The sequence below is a fragment of the Channa argus genome, chromosome 22 (genome assembly GCF_033026475.1).
Source record: "Channa argus isolate prfri chromosome 22, Channa argus male v1.0, whole genome shotgun sequence".
Lineage (NCBI taxonomy): Eukaryota > Metazoa > Chordata > Actinopteri > Anabantiformes > Channidae > Channa > Channa argus.
This window is the reverse complement of record NC_090218.1, coordinates 11,158,458-11,180,987: the sequence shown is the minus strand read 5'-3', so window position 1 is coordinate 11,180,987 and position 22,530 is coordinate 11,158,458. Positions and strand designations below refer to the sequence as shown.

General features: G+C 40.8%; 1 protein-coding gene across 1 annotated transcript in view; it reads left to right on the top strand.

Annotated features, from left to right (window-relative positions):
- LOC137107847 (polypeptide N-acetylgalactosaminyltransferase 10-like) overlaps positions 1 to 22,530 on the top strand; it is a 75,800-nt gene that overhangs the window by 5,759 nt on the left and 47,511 nt on the right. The window lies entirely within an intron of this gene.

The window sequence follows — 22,530 nt, the reverse complement described above, 5'->3', positions numbered from 1 at the left end:
CAGGGCAAGTAAACCCTATGTTCGGGTTGCTGTGTTCCCCAAACATTGATTTCATATTAGTTGCCCTCCACAAATTGGTTGAAATCCTGTTTCAGTGTAGAGCTGCACACAGCGTATTCAGTCATAAAGTGTCCACGATCTCTGATTTCAGTTTTACTAACTTCATCATAACTTCATGAAGAATTAAGTAATTAAGTAATTATTCTTGTATGCATTTGTGTTTACGTACTGTCACAGAACTAAAAGGTGCGTCGACAAATGCACAGACAGACTTAATCTAACATCTCACAATGAATAACACCTCACTTTTTTCGGACACTGATATTAGTGGGAGACTCTTTCTAAAAGTTGAGCCACAGTTGCCCCAACTTAAAGTTATTTTGGAAAATGTTATTGAAAAGTAGGTTTAGGTAATTGTTTATTATTATTATTATTATTATTATTACATGCTTGTATTATAATATAATAATTGTCCAAATCCTTTTATTTTTTTTACATTTTCATAGCCCCCACAGGTTTGAGTAAGTTTGGCTATAATAAAACCATCAGGGAATCAGTTCTGATAAATATGAGGAGTTGCTGAATGAGTGGTTTGTTTTTTACTAGTTTAAAGTGTAAGGAATTGTAAATAACTAAGCCAGATTTGACACATGATGTCAAGTCTAGATGTTCCTGATGCGGATGCCCCTGTACAATTTAGACCTGGTTCCTGCTTTTGTGCAGCGCTGCAGCAGTGTTGAACGGTTTGACCTGCAGCTCCATAGCTGTTGCCATTCTGATAAACATTAAAGTTGGAATAAGAGTTTAGCCTGTGGTTCTGCTCTATTGACATCCCGTGGGAGAGAGGGAATGATGTTTTATACCAGTAGCAGGCAGTAATTTCAGAATGCTCGGTCTGCTTGAGGCTGCACCTACAGGAAGCATGAAGCCAAAGTACAGAGCACAGAAACAAAACTGAAATAAATGGGTTTAGGCTGCTGTTGCAAAACTGCTCCTATGGATTGCACGGCACATGCATGTCTATAGAGCTCCGCTTCCTCAAGGCACGTTCTGAATTTGGGAGTAGTTTTAGGCTGCGGTAAATTCACTATTGTGGAAAATAGGAGATCTGTGCAATTACAGAAACCACATCAGCTCTGTGAATCCTGAGAGGTTAAGAGTAATTAAAGAGGCTGTGAGTGGGATTAAAACAGTTTAACATGGTTTATGATAACAGTTGTGAGAGTTCATTAGAGTTTATTACGCTGTTGTCTGGTATTTTAGCTATTTATCTATTGTTATGGGGCAACTGTGGCGCAGAAAGAGAGCGGTTGTCCACCAATCTCGCAGTTGTTGGTTCAATCCCAGTCCTCCGCTCGTATGTCCTTGAGCAAGACACTGGACCCCAACTTCGTTGCTCCCGTGTGTGTGTGTGTGTGTGTGTGTGAATGGGTGAATAATAATATGAAAGGAAAACCCTTTCACTTAAGTTTCTCTGACTGTTAAGAGGTTAGTAACTAGTAACTGAGACCAGAGAGAACAAGGAATGATTACAAGGTGTCATGCTGATGTACATAACAGGGTCGTTTACTTGAAACCCTTAACCTAATGTGCCAAATCATATATATTTTTGTATTTACTAATGTTTTTATTTGACTGTGGTTGTAGGTAAAGTTAGGGTAACCTGGACCTCTTGATTAGAAAGCAAGTCCCATATTGACAAGCTAAGAAATGAAACAAAGCAATTCTGCTATGTCTGGCAATAAATCTGGTAAAGTATTACAACAGCAACTCAGCTCATGTTCAATTATAATGTAGTTGTAAATAACAAATTTAGCTTAGAACTAAAACACATTTACTTTAATACTGACTATTAGCAAGCTGTAAGATTTAATAGGCTTGCAACTGGTCACAAAAGTAAGGGATCGGGTGATATTTTTTTTGAATGATAAAGAAAGAAATGCAGTTTATGATGAAATTAAAGATCTCAAGAACTGAGGAACTTTTACCCATATGTATCAGTAAAAATAACATCTTAAGATGTATATTAAATTATTAAATAATCAGTTTCCAAACTTCAGTGAACTATAAAGCATAATGATAGGCCTATGTGTCTCCTTTTGAAGTAAAAGGACAAGTATTTTTAAAAATGGAAATATATCTAAAACAAACCTATATCTATTAGATTTGTTTAACATATAACTATTATTATTATTGTCTGTTTGGAAAACAGTTGACCTCTTTGCAGTCAGGGTGTCGCCTACCGTGTTTCTAGGAACTGAAGTTCCAGGCACTGCAACGTAGCGTCTAGCCATCATGAAATAGAAAGAGTTCTTATTTATTTTCATTTCATAATGACACATACCTTAAGGGCTACGCAGAGCATGAAGGACAAGGATTAAAATAGTGCTATAAGTGCAAACTTCCACAAAATGTTACTGCGACATTTTTCAATTCACATACTGAGGTGTCCGTCCCATTTCAGTGCTTAATAGCTTTCTTGCTTTCCTATAGAAGGAATCTTTAACTATTGTTAACATGAAACGTCACGGTAGCATCACAGTGAGACAGCTTGCTCCGAAATTTCGTGGCCAGCAGCAGAGCTGTGAACGTCAGTACCTGATGCAGTCTCAGTGAGCTGTGCTGCTACTCCGGGAAATGAGATTTCATCTTTAATGTGTTAAGCCTCTGGAAACGAGGGAGACTGAGGGGTGAAAGTCATTTGCAAAGACAAGTGGAGTTACTTGCTGCAGACTTAAGTTGTTGCACTTTATCACTGAGAGCTGGGAGAGAAAGGGAGGGGATGAAACACCTCAGGAGAAAAAGGCAGAGCGAGGTAAAAGAGGTGTTTGTTCACAGGCTGACTTTGTTGGAGAGTGTTTCCTCCCCAGGTTCCTCGCACAAAGCAGACGTTGAGTTGCTGCTGGCTATGGCACAGACTGAGCGTGTGCAGGAGCTGCTCTGGATGCCTGTCAGGGATCTGCTGACCCAGATCAGTGCAAGGAGCCAAATGAGGGACAGGTGCAGCAAACAGCCTGTGGAATACAGGCTTTTAATTACAGCCACGTGGGTTATGAAGCTGCCTATTTTAATGTTCAGATGATTAAGCTAATCTCTGGTTGCTAATTTAAGGGCAGCTCGGCTTCACTGTGCAGAGCCTCGCAAAGAAATAAATGCGTGTTTTATGTCGAGTGTATTTAGTGTGTTTCAGTAATGTGTTGATGTTTTCTGTGTAAATCTGCTTCAGCACACACAGAGTCAAGCTAACCTGGGGTCATAAGGATATTTCTGGGCTGCAGACTAAATCTGTTGGTGAACAAGTCAGAATTTAACCTATTAAGATCAGTTTACTTCACCTGCCCTGACTAAATAAAGGTATAATGGTAAGGTGCTGCAGACTGACTCATGTGCTGTGTCTACAGTCACAGCATTCAGCTGTGCTACTCACTGCTGTGTGATGGGCCTCTCATGCAGTAGATACTCGGAAACTGAGTAGGAAGATGCACAGCCTTCTTATTGGTTGTTATCGCTAGCAGCACTGGTACATTTAAAAGATGACACTAGTTTAAGTAGTGGATACCTGGCACTCACTAGTCCAACTAGACTTACTAGTTAACCAGTGACACGTAATGCAGTGGTTCTCAGGCCTGGTCCTTAGAGACTCCTGCTCTGCTCGTTTTCCAAGTCAGCCTGCACTACCCACCGCTGATTGCCTGGACGACATTCAGAAACCGGAAGATGCCAATTCTCTCAGTCTTCCGCCTTTTACATGTTCATCTGAGATTGACTGAACGTACCTGATGCAGGTAATCATCAGTGGAGTGTTGAAAGATGGATTGGGAGAGTTGGAAAACAAGCAGAGCATGGGTCCTTGAGGACCAGGATTGAAACCCACTAGTTAATGCAACATCAGAGCTGCAAGACATATCAGCCTGCTGTTGGCACAAGAATGATTTAAATTCATTAAAATGCATCACGTCGACTATATATGCAGATTAATAATTCAATGATATCTGACTGGATAAGTGAATACTTTGGTTTGCTTGTGGTACTAGTTCCTATTCTGATGCAGTTCTGAATTTGGAAAAAATACCTGACCATTGACATCAGCAGCAAGTCAGATCTTTCATGTTTTCAGTTGAGTCTTGCCATTCTCTCGCTGTGACACTAAAGACCCTGGCACAGAAAAAAATATATTAAAAAAGACTGATAAACGTGATCCTGTTGTTAACTATATTTATGTCGATGAAGCTGCTGCAAAATGTAATATTTGCAGCAGAGCCGGAAGGCAAGAACTTGTGTTATTTGTTTTTAGGACGTGACCTCCGTCTACTGCTGATGTTTGTGTGCACACAAAGTGACCAGTCTGATTTTATAACTTGTAACAACAAAATCACTTTCAGCCAAGCTTAATTGCATTGTTCAACAAAACATATTCACTGGATGATAAAGTAGAATAAATATCTTTTTTTTTTCCCCACTGTGTTGCTTTTACTTGTGCAGCACATAGATTTGATAAGAGACACATTTGGGTTTACGGGTTCAGAACTGGATTCTTTGAAATTTCTTCTGAAACCCATTCATATCCTCTGCAGACAACAAATGTACAGAATTTCACTATAATCCATCCATATTGTGTTTGGACATATGTAAGAGTAGGTGGACGGCCCTTCCCATCCTTTGATCCACGCTGCAACAAAAGAACATGGCACCAAGAAAGATAATTGACAGATAAGTATGAGGTGCCTTGTTAAGAAAGGTGAAGGGGAGATATATATATATATATATATAGATATATATAGATATCTATCTATCTATCTATCTATCTATCTATAGATAGATAGATATATAGATATATAGATATATATATCTATATATCTATAGATATATATAGATATATATATCTATATCTATATATCTAGTCGCCGGATTGATACTGTCAAACTTGACATGAACAGAACCATAAATGAGACTTTCTCTCTAATGTTAAGTGACGATGAAAGTTTAGCAGTAGGAACTACAAACTTCTTACATCATAGATCTTTGTTCTGTTTTGTTGTCAGCTACCGATGTGTGTTTTTGCTGTGTGAACGCTGGCTCTGACCTTTGCTCTTCTTATCAGCTGCTGTCTTTACCAAGCAGGACTTCAAGTGCACATATTGTTAACGGCTGTTATCGTTGCTGCTACTTATCAGCTAAACTCTGGACCTGAACCTTAATATGATTAAGAACATGTTTTAATAACTGTTGGCTGGTTGTAGAAACGGGCCTGAGCTCTTCACCTCAGGTTATCTTTGTGGTATTCAGGTAAACTCCTCATAGGTCGGGTACTTTATCTTCATGAAGGACAGTGCAGCAGTGATTGTTGTGTTTTCCCTCTTTGTGCAGCACACTTTGATGTGGGACGTGTGTCTCTGTTACTACTACTCATGAAGCCAGCAGCGTTCCTGCTCTGAGCTTTGTGCATATGACATAAAATGCTCCATACGTGTGCTGTGTGTGAGTACAAAAGCCAAAACTCTAGACAATATAAAGAAATAAACATCAGGTGATAAGACGCTGCCAGTTAAATGAGCTGAGCCTCATGGAAAAAGGACGAGCAGTTTGTCCACAGTGGACGAGCAGTTTAACTTGAGGCACGTTGCTGCAACTGATTGTTCTTCTAACTCAGCCATGTCTACTCACACTGGAGCAGTACTGCTGAGTACTGTGGTGTGTTCCTATGCTCTTCAATAATGTGGTTTTGCTCCTTTCTGAACAGCGACCACTGAATGTCGGTGTAAATTAGTAACATGTGGACACAGACTGAAATGGATCTTTGTATTGTGTTGGTTAAGATGGTTTCCTTATTTTTTCTTTTTAAATCGAGATTTAAAAAAGTCTCAGCACAATGGAACAGTAGGATGATGAGGCTTAGTTGTCTTACTTCATTTCAACCCAGGACACAATTTAACCTAAGTCAGTATTTTAATGTGATTTCTCTGTCTTTCCTGTATAACTTGTGGTGTCACTCTTTTTTTATTTTTTTTTATTTTAATTGAAAAAACAAAGCCTAGGTGACAATTGTGTTCAAAACATTGGTAGTGTTTCCTACTAGTTCTTTTTTTAAGTAGCTTCTTAATTCTGAGGAAAGATGGTGAAATTCACCATATTTACCGTCCAGGGGGTTTCGTTCCTCCCAGGACCCAGGATACATCTGTACATTTGTATTCTTCAGGCAAAAAAGAGTGTCATTTACACAAACACACCAAAAAAAAGTCGGAGAGACGTCGAGATTCAAGAATTTGTTTCTGTGAGAACTGATAAAAAATCAAAAGTCAAATTCAAGGAATTGCAAGAGGTGTTTATGCTTTAAGGTGCTGTAAAAAGCACAGTGTGACTTCTGCAGCGTACGTTTTGTGTTAGTTCCTGCCTCATGCGGACTCTACTCTAAACCAGAGGATTTTCAGTAGATGCTTCTCACATGGACAGTGCTGTGTTGTGCGATACACTTGTGAAAGGGCAACTCTGGACAGTGTTCCTCTAAACATTGTCTGGACCACAGCTCATGTCTGAAATCCAGTGTGTTTATATTCATTGCAAATGGCAACACTCAAAGGTGGCGTGTAGAAGCAGTGTGTTTTTTAAATAGAGAGTGAAAACTATCTTCTGGCAAACATTCATAGTGTTGCACTCAGTAGTTCACATTAGAAGTGACAGAAATAGTTATGTCATACTTGTGGAATATTCCACCGCTAGAAAAGCGTAATGCAAATGTCCTCTGACACGACAGCCTGGAGACAACCAGTCACACTTATTTTGAGTCCCTCCTGAAACAGAAACACAGGGAAAACAGATTTTCATGGCAGCTTTTGTTCAGTTCTCTGTGATCCCATTTCCATTTGCTTTTACATCTATTCCTGAACAGGAACAGTGAAGCATGGAGGCACAATGCAAATGGAAAAATATTGTAGTAGCAGGAGATGAACAGAATAGGAACGGCATCGTCTCTCTATGCAATTTGCAAAAGGTGGAAGTTGTGCCACTTCAGCCAGGTTAATTGATTCTAGGGGTTTGCGAATGTACTAACTGAGCATTTAAAGTTGGTTATGTTGAATATATTACATCTTGTAAATTAATTTCAGTGAATCAGAAGTGCAAACATTTGCTATCGAGCTGGTATAAGGACAAAATCCAAAAAAAACAGTGTATGAATATGCTGCGCTTTGCTCAGTGGCACAGTTGCAGTTGTAGTGTAAAAGCTGTGGTCAACTTTTCCACAGTTGTGAATCAAACTAGCAAGGAACCTTTTTTTTCTTTCACCATTAGGCCACTGCCGTCCTCGCTTCCCTGTAAAGAGAGACTACGTCGTTTGATTTTGACAGATCCTGGTGCAATAGATGTGTCCTACAGCTCAGAGCTTCAGAGGAAAGGAAGAGAGGTTTGAACTGAGGCAGTTGGTCCCGTTTGCAGCCTTCAGTTTGCAGCACTTCAGAACAGCTGTTTGAAGATTGACGTGCTGTCTCTGGAAGAAATTGCTGCATTTTTTGCTCCGCTAGACCGTGGCCTTCCTTACCGAGCTACCTAAAGGAACAGCAGGTGATATCATTGTTGGCATGAATGAGACTTTGATCATTATAAACACACACACAAACACGCATCATACCCCATCTGTCTTCATCTTGGATCATAGAGAAATTAGCTGTTCTCTCTCTGTCTTGTAAAATATTTTCATTGGCGTTGATGAGGGGTGTAAAACGGTAGCAGAACAGACAAGCTGTGTGGCAGAAGACTAACTAAATAAAATAAGCTAAAAACTCAGGAAATGGCTGAGGTAGTAGCTGATGCAACATTGTACCAGTCTAGTGTAATTTAACATGTGAGGGAAACTTCTGGTGTGCCGAATGCATGAATGGGTTTTTACGGTTTGATTTGGCAGTGCTACGATCCAACACCTGAAGTTCTGTGACTTTTTTGGTTTCCTAGAAATTCCAACATCTACTGAATCCTTGATTTAATAACACTTAACAGCGTTTTTTTTTTTTTAACCAGGCCAAAAACGTGGTTATGAGCAAATGCTAATTGTTCAGATGCTCCACATTGTATTGCAGTTTATCACTCATAGGAATATTTACTGGTACACAACAGGATCTTCCTCCGTTTACTTTTGTGTTCCCACCCATGGATCTTGTGAAACAGGATCAAAAGTAAAACAAACTTAACTAATCCACTCATTTAGACCGGAGTGTATGAGCTACAGGTCTGGAGGCTGCGTCAGATGCTGTCAGTGCACCCATCAATGGCATTTCAGCTATGCTAACATGTAGGAGCAAATAAAAATTGCAAAGTCTTTGCCAGTTTTTTGTACAAGTTATTAAAAATCCAAGGCAACTTGTTCCATTCAGAAAATAACAGCGTGTTCTCCGAGTGCTCTCAGGAACACACTGTTTGTCCTGCAAATAGGGAAGCACACCTCTCATTTTGTGATTTATATCACATTAACTTCAACATTAACCGTGCTTACTTAATCTAACACACCACGGTTCTTTCAGCACTTGCAATAGATCTAGATGCAGGAACCTCTGTCACTGTGATTTGTCTTCTGTGTTCATTATATGCAGTGCACACAGAACATAAGGAAAGTGCTTTGCACAGGTTTTAGCAGTCTTGCTTGATCTTTAACAGTCATTTTTCAGAAAGGAAGCTCCAGGAAGTTTATGGCATCCGGGAAATCAGATATTGCCTCTCTTCATATTGTAGGTTTAATTTTTCTTTTTAAACACTTACACCAACTAACATTAACAAGCTTTCATCAGCAGCTCTGTTGCACCAGGGACAGTACTGAATGCAGAACAAATCTGTGACAAAGTTGCAGTTACTGGACAAAATGACAAGCTGCACGGTGCGTGATTTTTTTAGCAAGTTTCCAAGTACCGTGGTCAGTAAAGTGAGAGTTTGATGAGAAGGTTAGCGAAGCTGTTTTGATGTTTTGTCAGCTGTGGATCAGCTTAATGTGCATTGAGCTTTAATTTGTAGTATCTGTGAATTATACTTGTGTGATGAAGCTATGTGGTCTTTACAGTTAATTTAAATAGAAATTGTGGATTTTAGCCTTCTAGGAATTGTGACAAACACTTCTAATTGGTGACTCAACTTGTGTAGCTGCTTCTGGAAAGGTTATTGGCAATAGATGTTTTAAACGTCTGATGTGTGACCCACGTAAATTAAGGTCATGGTGAACATGTCACACTGTAGGAAAATAACTCTGTAAATGTTAAAAAAATTCAACTGTGCTGCAGTTGGAGAGACTCAAGATGACACCAGTGTTTACAATTTTCCCATCAAATGAGCAGCTATTTAAACTTATAAAATAGGAGACATCAACAAAACATAACATTTGGATGGGAGGAAGTTTTTTTCCCCGTCTGGGAGCAGAGAAGCTATTTGTGGTTTTTAGGTTGTATACACACTTTTATCATTGGATTCAGTTGAGCCTCTGTTTTGCACGGTTATTGAGAAGGCAATAACCCCGTTGTGGTGTGTAATACTGTGTCCTGCCCTTGTTGGACAAATCAACTCTTGGATGTGATGGTACGGAGTTCTGTGAAAGCCCCCAAAATTGATCAGTGTTCACCTGAAGTACAGACTGCCCTGCAGAGAAATGTCCTATGTCTCTTAAAGCCGCGTTACACCCCGATCATAAAAACACAGTATATGTTTTGTCATTTACTTAAAGTTGTACATAGCCATGCAGAGACCCGTTTATGTGCCAAGGCTCTGAAATGTCTGTGCGAATCCAGTATATTGGAGGACAATGCCGTTTCATTTGTGCCGCTCAGAGCGTTATTGGAATCGCACAGGAAAACCACAACGTGTCCCCGTGTAAACACTTTCATATGCTATTAAATAGATTTAAAGGTGGTTCCAATGAAATTTGTCCTGAGCAATGTCAGCATGTTAGCAGAGTAATCAATCTATGGCCAATCCCACAAGTAAGTTGACCTTTAGTTAGTTTATAAAAGCTGGAAACATTTTCATTTATATTTGTGATACAACAACATTTTCATTTTGAGCACCACAAACCAAATTCTTCTTTCCTCTACTGCACTGGGAGAGCAGCAGAAATGTAACAGAGACCAAGTAAAACCATGGTTTGATACTATGGGAGGTGATGGACATAATATTAATGGAGCGTTCAAGGACGTGGCTTCTTTGTGTATCTTAATCTTGACTCTGATGACTCATTTCTGCTTCTGTTGTGAGTCTCTTTACAGCTGAAGTGAACTGGTGCTTGTCATTGTGTCTGTACCCAGCATTAATGCGAGGCAGCAGGCTGAAACTAGTCGGTGCATTTACAGCATGTTATTCTATTATGAACCAGCCACTGAATAGGGGTCTTTCTAACAATGCATTGCCTCTGCCCACTTTGTTTCCCATTATGCTCTCATATTGGACTGTTGTCTGTTGAACCCCGAGCTATCGTCCTGTGGCCTGATTGCCCCCTCACTGACGAATGCTGATAATTGCCTTCCAGTGGAGATGTAAAAGCTTTCCCGGCTGTGCCCATTGAGTTGCTCTTCCTTCCCAGTAGTAGGATGGAGCAGGGTGCCTCGGGCATGCTGGCTCGGCACGGCACAGTAAAGCTTGGCACAGCAGGATGAGGCAGCCGTGGAGGGATGGTAGCAGGATTAGGGCTGCGGAGCTAACTGATTTGCTGATTATTATATAAGCCACATCTGTCCTGTCCCTTTGGTGGTACTGGCCTCCCACACTGAACGCAGCCAAAGCTAGCAACAACATGAAGAGACAAGGTCCTTGAGTTCTGCTGACAGAGAGTAAACCGGGGGAAGGGTGGTGGGGGGGGGGCATTCTTTTGGCTGCTAATTGAGGAAAAAAAAAAATGGTGATTGATGGGGCAACTGGAACATGGTGTTTATGTAATGACAGACAGGGTAACCAGCCAAGTGCTTGCATTGCAGTACGAAAGCATCCAGAAAGATTTCACGTTCTCCTCAAATCTGAAGAAATGCTGTATATTATGACTGGTCTGCATTGAACAGCTTGTTTTGTTAATTAAAGGCCTGTAAATTGTTGATAATGCAGAACCTGTGGAACAAGTAAAAAACAATATTTCCAATGAGAAAATGGTCTCATTTGAATTTGTCAGTTTTGACAACCTGACCCTGACACAACAACTGATTTGGCCATTGTGATTCCCTCTTAGCCCATAATAATCAATCACTACGTGATCTACTATATCAAGTTGTTATTGTGCACTGTGGTATAGCTGCCCATTGCTGTCACGGGAACAGTATTAAAAGCAGACATACGAGCATCTTAGGTTTGAAAATTTTGCATGATTGGGTTTATAATCACTCTGATCAGGTTTAGAGAAAGATGCTGATTTGCAACAGAAGATGTAAACATGCTGGATTATAGCATGTGTAGTTCCTAGGCAGGTAACGAAACAGATAACAATTAAAACTTACAAATGGAACAGGTAACAGAACAGCACAATGAAAGTGCAACACAGGAAAATGTTAAGAGTTAAAAATGATCCCAAGACTGCTTTGCTTTCAGCCACTATTTGAGATGAGTTGTAAAAGTGGGAAATGTTCTCTTATTGTGAGCGGTAGACTTTTTCATATTTTACTACCTTTCATAGAGAGAGAGCATTTTGTCCAAGGCCGTTCTCCTATGAAGCAATTCACAGTCCCCTCTGGAGGATGCCCTCATCCTGATGCCACTGCAAGTCCTCGGTTTAAAAAAGTCAGACGAGGGCGGTGGGGCGCATCCCTGTAACACCTTATAAATGAAGCACGCATAGTCTCAAAGCTCAAAATATTAAATTTAATGAAACTCTTACAATGGCGAAATGAAAGTGTTTGTTTTTTGTAAAGTGACTCTGTTATTGTAATTGCGTTTCCACCTGTTAGAGAGCAGCTTGTGATACAGTACTCAATATGTGATGGGATCATAGATGGCACCGAATGTTATAAATGGCCTGATCGGTTTAGAGTTTTGCAGATTGGATTTCACTGTGTTTCATATGCTTTTGACATGGCTCTTGAAACTTTGTGTTAAATCCAGTGTCACACCACGATACTTGAAATCATTTACAAATTCTAGTTTCTCTCCTGTTTTATGTTCCTTGGTTGTTTGGTGAACATCATCCAAACTGTTGTTTCTGGTATTCAGTAATGGGCATGATTTGAAAAGCCATTCATTTCCAAGAACCAGACTTTGCAGACACCCTATCCCAGCAAGAATTACAGCAGCCTACAAAGGCTTCAAGTCTCATTGTCTGCATTAGAATCAAGGACTAGAGAGTGGTTTTGTGTTTAGCTGTGACAAGTAGGAAGTCACTTTTTGAGCTGGTAGCAACAGCGCTGAGCACTTAATGGCCACCGTACACAATTTCCCTGCTTCCTAAGACACTTACTTGAACAGCACTTTGCTCAGATCGGTTTGGACTGGAGCCAGTGGTGACTGGGATCATGGCAACAGCAACATAAATGCAAATTACCAGTGGATCCGTTTTTAAATTTGAATTTTTATCTTTAGTGTGTGTTTGTGTGTGTGTGTGTGTAATGTTGGCTGAGTTGCCCAAAGCACATTATCATATATAATGTTGTACACGTCTGTCCCAATTTTTGTTTTGTTACTACTGTACTTGTCTGGCACATTGGCTCTAAAATTAAAGGAGGTTTTTTCTTTTTTTTTTATGCACATCTTGTTTGTTTAGTATTTAAAATGTGTCTCTGTGGTAAAGAATTCGAAAGATAAATGTTGTGCTACTAAAGAAAGTCTCTTAAATGCTGCAACAAAATATATATTTTAGTAGTAGACTGTTGTGGCATGAGCTTGTTGGCATTGCTGGAAGTTGAGAGAGACACTGACTCACTGTTTTTTTTCCCCCCTACTCTATAAACATCCTGCAAGGCCTGAAAGTGTTCATATGAACATGAAAGTCTGAAAATTGCCAAGGTTTTCCTTTTTTTTTTTATTTGCATCTGTATGTGTGTATCCATGAATTAAGCAGAGAGTTAAGCACTGCAGAGAGGCAGCCATCTGTCATGGCCTTTGTCCAGGCCTCTACTTGGTATCTCTGATCCAAGCAGAACTGTGGATAATGACTCCTGTTGGGAGATGAGACGCTGTGTGGCAGCTCTGCTGGATTCTTCTTCCAGGGAGGTCTCAATGCTGGAGATTCTGAACTTCATCAGCAAAGAGCAGTGGAGCTTGAGCACAGGGGGAAATGCAGAGATTTGGAATAGACCCGCAGTCACAACTCCCTACTGGCTTTTCCATAACTCAGTATTTATCTGAGGATTAAGAAAAATGCTACAGCAAACAACAGAATGAGTTCAGTTAGGAAGTGACTGCCAGTAGCTTCTTTGTATCATGGTGTCAATGGGTTTTTTTTTCAGGAAGATTTGTTTTGCTTGTATTGTTTTTACTCATTCTCCTGGAATCGCCACGTGTTCGAAATAATATGATTCCGAAAACAAAAGTTTCCTTTGCCAGTCTTCAGCTTGCCAACGAGACGAGGCCGAGCATTAGGTAACATTAGGAAATTATTGTCGTTACTTGTGCTGCTAAATGAAAAGGCTAAAGGTTTTAAGTAAACCACCTTGTAGGAGAAATTATTCATATCAATAGCTAGTTGGATGTGCGGGCTGGTGGTTGGTACAGTGGGCTATTTTTAGAAGAAAAAGATCGGTAGCTTATGTTTGTGTGTGATGAGTCAGGACAGCAAGAGCAAATTGACTTGTCTGTAAAGTGGTTGAAGAGATGAAGAGGTGGAGGGGGAGGAGCAGTGGGTGAGGTGGAACAGAAAAGACAGGTAATTGCGTCTCTGGGGGTCAAGGTGATTCAGTTTGTGATGTGACGGAACAGGAAGCTGAATGGAAAAGCCTCCACCTCTCACTCTGAGCCACTGTCAATCCTTGCAGGAGAAGAAACACAAAGGGGAAGTATTGACCCAAAGTGATCTGATTTCTAATGCAAGAGAATGAATAGTTTTGCCAGACAAAAGAATGTGGGTATAAATAAATACATTTTATTTATATATATGACTGACACACCCAATATTAAGACTGAATGCAAGGTGCTACTACTTGGGATTTAGTGACTTCTCCATGGAACTGGGTTTCAAACAATTGACTCTTCAATTTGTGGATGATTTGTTTCACATCTACAGCCAATCATAAAGAGGATGTTGTGGCCATGATTAGGGAAGTAGTCATTTTAACACAACCACAATTGTTGCACCAATGCTAATTGGCTTTTCTTTGTGCCTAAACTCAACCGAGTTCTTACCGACAGATAGGTTTGTTAATAATCGAGAAGGACATTTAACACATCCCACAGCTTACAGACGAGCAGCTGATACCAGAGCGTACAGAAGCACCCAACATTAGGGTTTAAATCCAGCAGCAATTAAAGCAAAAGCTTTAATTCAAAAAGCGGCTCCTATTTAAAGCAGTCAAGTCACCCAGCAGCAAGGATATAATGCCAGAGAGACGGGTTAGGTGACTCAGAGTAACATGGGTAAAGTAACTAAACTTCATGTGTCAAAAAGCAGCCGTAGTAGCAGTCTAATTAATATCACACACACACACACACACACACACACACACACACACACACACACACACACACACACACACACACACAGATGAAGGGTAAAATGAGAGAGGCAATGACCCACAGTCAAAATAACAGTGGGACTTGGTGCAGTGAGGGGACACGCCTGGTGGGGTGGGATCCTGCTTCCTTCTGCATCCCAACCCGATGCTCTACCCATTGAGCCCCCCCCCCCCCCCGCAAGCTCTCACCAGGAACATTAACCATTTTAAAGAGGTGAATCCTCATGTAGCAACATTTTAAATACTTCTTCCACTGTCTTAATTTTCCTCTCTGTAGCATGGAAGCAGTAGAAAAATCAATATTGTGAACTGGGCCTTTAAGGCACTGCTACTCCCCATCTATAGGAGAAATTAATGACAATGGAAATTGTATTCAGCCTATAATGATATTCTACTTGCTCGGCCTAGGGCATTAAAATGTCCCTTGCAGCCCCCACAGACGTGCTAGGGCTGGTCTAACAGTCAACACCTAATAAGAGACCAGTCAGAAAACCAAGAAAAAACGCATGCATGCTTTGTGGTTTTGCAATAGACCAACTTGGTAGCTTGCCTTGAGCCTGTGTTGCAGGTGTTCACACTACAGTGCATTGTTTAATCCTAAATGTCATGCAGCAGGCGAGCAAATGAATTAGTAAATGAAAGGAAGGAAGGAAAAATCCCTTGTATTACTCTCCTGAGCCCATATTTTTCTGCTGCTTTTCATCAGCACCTTTAAGGCGATCATTCACTGCTGACAGCGATATTACCTGGGCACTGTACTAAATGAAAGACCACTCTACAGACACTCTGGCATCTGGCTGGTATTTGCAGCTGTCTCGTCCCTTGGGTGGCACCGAGATCTCTGCACAATGCAGCCAAAGTGAAATCGAAGGCAGTGTTTGGTTCAGCTTTCTTGGCAGACAGACCAAACATCAATGATGATAAAAATAGTGCCACTAGATAAAATCTCAACTTGAATTATTAGGGCTTTGTGAAGAAAGACACCAGTGGACACACAGGGCAAACGTAGAGACGCTGCAAGAAAAGCATCAAAGGGGATTGAGAGGGTCACAGCAAGACATACACAACCTAACTCCGAGAGAATCACAAAGTGTGCCTGGTGGCCAGCCGGCATTGTATTATGTCCAACAACAGCTGCTGGGAGCCTAAATTCACAGCAGCAGTACCAATCCCACCCTATCTGACCCAGTAGCAAGCATAATCTGCTCTTGGGCAGATTAGCAGAAGACCACAGCAGCATGAAAATAAGGTTAAGCAGCCAGCGTTTCAGAGAGGTTCATCATAATTCGCTAATCCCTCCATCGAGGTCACCAGCAGGAAAACTGACGGACCAATGAAATTTCGTCATCTCACTGCCTTGATGGTACATTAAATTTCATCACATCATCACCACAGAAAGTGGAAGCGTCTGATTGGTCAAAAGATTTAATTATGTAACGGCACATTTCACCCCATAGTCCTTTAAACTTCTAATCAGATTTATAATATTGGCTTCTAACTGTGGGGGTGTATCGGTACACAAACATGGTTTTGATGTCGTGAAGAAAAGGTTTCTTTTAAATAAGACCTTAACTTACGAGTCGGATGCTTTGGAAAAGTCGTGTCTTGTTCATAAAGTGCTGGTGTGATCGACAAGTGTGTTCTCAACAACCGAATATGGTCGTAGATCCTTCCAGAGTTTTGCCCTTCTTTAAATGTTTGGTCAAACACATGCATTGCATTGCGTCTTGTTGGTTCCTGCACAGTTTTGACTGTTTACTGCATTAACCTTAACTAATGCTAATCCATGCTATTTCATATCTATGCAAACAAACCTGCATTACATCCCTAATAGCAACAATATTCCAAACAGTTCCAGCTTTTTATCATTTAAGCCAACTCCTATCTGTGCAATAACCCTAATCATAGGTTAAAGCTGGGTTTTAAAACGCGCACACCCACTCAAACAAATCACCTCCTTCTCTTTCTATGAAACAACGCCGTGGTTCCTGAAACAGCGTCACTATGGCAGCAGGCTGCGGTCATGGTTTGGTCAGGATTATCCACCAAACAAACAGAAACACGAATTGGGAAACTGTAAATATTTTTGTACCATACATCAGACATTTCACTGGTCCGGTGGACAGGCCTCTGCATGGTGCACATAACACAGCCAGCCACACACTCCCCAGCTTTGTCTTTTAACCTTTTGCAGATATGCAGTTTATCAGTGCATGAACCACTGGCTGTTAATGCCACACATTATACCAACCTGGTGCTGTTGACATTTCACAGCTCCCACTGTTAACTTAGGCAGACTAGCTATTTACTTGCTTTGTTGGCAGCTTCCTGCTCTGTAAACTGGTGTTATATTGAGTGTTATGAGTTGGGGAGGACTGCCTGAATGCACCATCGATTTTAGTTTCTGTAAGTGGGAACTGGCAGTCAAGTTATATTCAATGCTTTGTAGAGTGTTGATTTTTTTCTTTTTTGGAGGAGGTGTAGGTTCAATATAATCGTCTACACAACTGTGAAGGCTATAACTTTTGGAGAAGGTAGCTTTTGAATTTTGGAACAGCTGATGTCTCATTTTTGATCCATCAGGAGAGGAGCACGAGTTTTTTCTTTTTTTTCTGTTTTTTTTTTTTTTTTAATTCTTTGTTATGCAATGCAAATACACACAAACGCACACATTTGTTCCGTGACACTTTCAGTCTGGCCTTTGTGAATCTGTGTGCAAACACTGACACGTAGCCTTTTGTCATTAGTTAAATAGACCACTAAAAGGCTACATTAAATTTAATGAGGGATCACACTACCAGGTGACAAGTTACATCCCTGTCCTCTCATCTCTGTTCACTTTTTCACATCTTCACATCTTTTAGCAGAATGGATGTTGGGTTTTAAAGTAATTCTGTTTTGGTGTGTCACTTACCACACACCGCGGGGCCTGTCGGTTAATAAAAACATACTGGATGGAGACGAGACAGCCTGTGTGGACTGTGGTGTCATTCCTCCAATGTCCTATCAACTGTGTTTGTGCTGTCTTGAATATTAATAGAGCGGAAAAAGTGCCCAGAGTGGAATGAGTCTGTGGCAGCATCGAGGCTCGGCTTTCTGATGATGCTGATTAGTACCGTAGAGCGAGGCTACACTCAGCTGTGTAGTACAGCAGACAAACAGATGATGCTGCTTTCACTGCTTCGTCAGGGCTGGCGTGTAGCGTTGTCTTACAGTATAAACTGGCTGTGGTTGGATTGCATTCATTCCATTTAACAAATGTGAAAGAGTTTTTACTGTAACATCTTAGCAGAATATATAATGGGCATCCTTAAGAGAAAGTATTACTTTCTCTTCCCACCAAAGTATTACTGACTGTAGGCGTTATTCATGTGTGGATAAAAAGGTTGAACACAGACGATTGTGGTTACTGTGCAATTAGTCATAGTAAATTCTGAAAGGACTGAGGTAAATTCTGACACTGTATACCCCATGGTTATTTATCAAACTGTACATTTAAGATCAACATCTGATCAAGATCTAGATTTCTTCTAAACCTAAACACTGTTTTGAACAAAAATATAAATGGTGTTGTTGGAAGTTGGTCCTTTTTCGTTCCATGTTCCTCAGGCGTTCGTGCCAAAATCAGCTTTGCAGTAAAATAACACGGCATCTGGGACATGTTGCTTCAGCTACCAGTGAGACATCTTCTCATACAAACTCCTCACGAGGTCTATAGAAGCCGATGTGGACATTGTCCTGAGTTGCCCTCACATTTCTATCTGAATGTTGAGTTATGGTGGCAAAACCTTTCAAAGTCCAGTTACTTGGATAAATAATCTGATGTGTATGACTGAGCATTTTCATAAACAGACCCACATGTGTATCAGACAACATGAGACTGTTAGACATGTTCTAACTTACGGGAAACATTGTTTGATTTAGGTACTGGTGGCATTTGGGAAGAGCATGCAAGAGGTCTGACATCAATCTATCAATCAGTCAGTGAATTTCTTTTATATAGAACCATTTTTACAGGTTAATGCAATTCAAAGCACTTTACAGATCGCTGAAAATTTGCCAAACACAGGAATAACAATTTAAAAATTGTTTTTTTCCTCAATCTAATTAAGCATATTTGAGCACAGAATAATGGTCAAATAAAATTAGCATGTCAAAGTCTACTTGCAGCAGTACCTGCCTGACAAATCTGTGGCCCAAAAACATGCATATTAGGTGAATTGGTGACTCTACATTGAGACCTGTCCAGGGTGGACCCCTCCTCTTGCCCAATGACAGCTGGGATAGGCTCCAACCCCCTGTGGTTACAGGTGATGGATGGAAAAATGCAAGAAATAGTGCACATGCAATATTTTTATTAGAAATCACAGTAAAAAGATGGGGTTCAGGTTTGCTTTTAAAAACCATCCACCATTTCTGTTGCTCTGAGATCCTCAGACAGACTGTTTTGATGACTCTTAGCATAAACACTAAAAACTGCCTCACCAAAAGTTTTTGTCCTGCACTTTTGAACAATGAAAAAAGACTTGTGCCTGAGGATCTGGGAGAACGGACTGATTCATACACTAAGAGCATGTCAAAAGGCTGGTCAGCATCATTGGATTTAATCCAAATTTGTATTAAAACAAGCTAAAAACGTTTATATGAATAATACAAAGGCCTGACCTGGCTCCGAATTCATCAGGGTTACCAAGGTTTTTCCGCAGGGGGCCTGGACTGGGTTGAACATTGCCTGAAAGTAAGTGTAAAAATAGGGCAAGGCGTTTCCGTCTAACAACATATTTGGACATAATCTCATCCTGATTTGCAAGGGAAAGGTTAAAGATAGAAGTTTCAAAGATTCTAAAAGATTTTCTCAAAATAAAAGTACAGATTGAGTGAAGCAAATTAGTACGAAGGCGATGATTTAAATCTGGCCCACAGTGGAACAACTTTATAGTAAAGTATAGTACTGGATAATTCACCAGAAAGACCCAGATGGTGGCGTGTCACATCACTGTGTGGACCACCACAATTTTGTGGTAAAGGTCCAGTGGACCAGAACGAAAATACCAGGAACAGTGCGAGAATCAGGGTCATTGTTACTGTCTCGAAGGATAATTTGATGAGTTGACAGAAGGATGTGTTGTGGACTTTCCATTGCAGAGTCCTTTTCCCTGTAGCTCAGTTGATGAAGGCAGTCGTCCATGGACCACAGGGTCAGTGGTTCGGTCCTCGGCCCCGGCTATATGTCGAAGTGTCTCTGGCCAAGTCACTGAAAGGCCCATTCCCATTCCCAGCTGTGCAGGGCTGGTCCGGTAGAAGTTGGGGAGGGTTGCGTCAGGAAGTGCATCCGGCAAATCAACATGCGGACAATGATCCGGTGTGGTGACCCTGAACCCACGGGATAAGCTGAAAGGGAAAAAAAAAAAAAAAAAAAAAAAAAGGATGCATGGGGTCACATCCCCCTTTCAAGATAATTCTTTCTCTGAATTCTGTCTTTGACTGTCGGTCTCATTTTACCTCCTTTTGTTTTAGCCCCCGCCCATGTTCTGCTTCCACAAAACCAAACGCGCTCACATTAGCTGAAAAGTTTTCCCCACTCCTTGTCTTGTTTTTCAAGGTCTCGTTGAGCAGCAAGAAAAGCCCCAGAGGAATATCATGGCGATGTGCGCTGAAATTTTAATCAGGAGGAAATGGGGCGGCACAACCTTGCTTCTTTTTAGTATAAATTTGCACAGATGGACTCTTGCTGCTTGTCATATCTTTGTGTAACACTGAGACCGTCTGCCTGTGACAAAGGGAGGAGAATTGTGGGGTTAGAAAGGAGGGAAGAAGAAGAAAAGAGTGGAGGAGTATGAGAAACTAGATGATTTTTTATATTACGCTCCTACACCTCATCTCTCTGTCTAAGCAGAGGCCAGTCAGGATGGAATAATAGGTTACAGATACATCACAGAAACAGGCTGTGTTCAGAGTTTTCTCAGTGTCAGGTCGACCTAGACAGTCAGGTACAGCATGGAGATCGATGCAGAGCTACATGTAAAAGCTTTTATCGGAAGAAACTGAATAATTAAATATGTCCTTAAATGGGGCATCCTGGGATTTAGCCTTAAATACAAGCACAAACCAACACATTTTAAATTGATAAATTGACATTGTGCAAGTGTGATCAAATTCAGATTGTTTAGGTATTTAAGTTATTCTGTACCATGTGCACATGGGAAATACTTCAGAAGTTTAAGATGTAGCTAAATCGTCAGCAGTGCTAGTTTCCCGTAGCAGGAACCTGGTTCCTGCAAATCTGCGTTGGATTTAAAAATGAGGCATTGTTGATCTCTCCTTTCATTCAGCTGCGTGTTCCTGTGTGCAGCCTTTTGTTACACACACATGCACAGTTTGATAAAGCTGATTAGAAACCTGGTTACGTGTCTACATGGCAGAGAAATCTGTGTTCTCCAATAGAAACGTACTTTGGCAAAACCAGGTTTCCTACCCAGATTTTGGAAACCAGCGTTCCTGTTTACATGACACTTAAGAAATCCACCCAAGAAAGCCGACTGTAATCTGGTTACTTAAGTCCATCTGAACGTCAGTAGTGGCATCATAACCATGAAATTAGTGATTTACGCCAGACGGCACCAGACTCCTCACAGAGTTGTCTTGCAAATTGATTTTTCTTGTCACAGCATGGTGTCAAGTAACACACTGCTTAACCTGAACTCTAACCAAGTTCCCTCTTAATCAGACATTATAAGACATGAGAACCAGTCGTTGAAAAGTCTGAAAAGATAGAAATACTTGCACAAACAGCAACATTCCGTGAACAGTTGAGCATTATACTGTACAGTATACTTTGTGATTCCATATCATATTTCTCTAAGCCCACACTCCTCTTTAATAATTCCCCGGATTTCGTGCAGTCACTGGTGCCATTTATACTTAAAGTGTTTCGCTAATTGCCTCCTCCCATTGAGCTAATTATTTATCCATTGTGCTGTGATCCTTTAATTCACGATGCCGAGTCACTGAAAGTCACTCAGTGTGCAGAATGACTAAATGGAAAGAGAAACAGCTTCTGCCTTTGTATGCTGAGCTGCAGTGCATCTGTCTGTATGTGTGGGGTTGTGTATATAAGGTCTCCATGGAGCTGTGCATCACAACATTGATATTCTCCTCACAGGGTTGTCAAGCATGAAGTAGAAGAGACGACTTTCTGTGGGTAGACTCTCACAGAGCGCTGCTGGATAGCAAGAGGCTCGTGCTCTAGAGAAACGTCTTAGGTGACACTGATCCTGACGGAGTACTGGGGGAAAAAGTCTTGTTGTGTGTGCCGCACTATTGTATGAGTGCGATGGCTTTTAAAAGAATTTTACGAGCGATTTCTGCCAAAATAACAAGCTTTCCATTTTACACATTACCGCTCACCATTTCTCTGAGCGTTCCACTAGTTAAAATGCATCTGTGGGGGCTGAAACTTTGCAGGTTTTAGGTGGGAGGTTGTGAGCTGGCGGGGAATGAACACATCCAGCTTGTGACATTCAGCTGCCGTTGAGTTTGGAGCACAGCTTCTTATGGGTGAAGCTTTCGATTGCACAAATACGCAATTTAAATACAGTTAAATTAACGTTTAAAGCCATTGAAAGGAATCCTACTTATGGGAAAATGGATGTAAATACAAAACGGCCACCCATAATCAAACACAATTACCAGCCCATTACAATTCTGTCAGCTATTGAGGTGGTGATCTGCACTCTTACCCAATTTTGCATACGTTACGTTGCAGTTGGATCTGTTATCATCATTTCATCTGCCCCACTGTCTTTGCCCCAGCATGTGTCCACTAAACCACGTCTTCATCCCCATAGAATGTTTGTGGCCAGAATGACTCCCAGAGAAACATTAGATTAATTGAGCCCCTTTCAGACATGCATTGCAATCC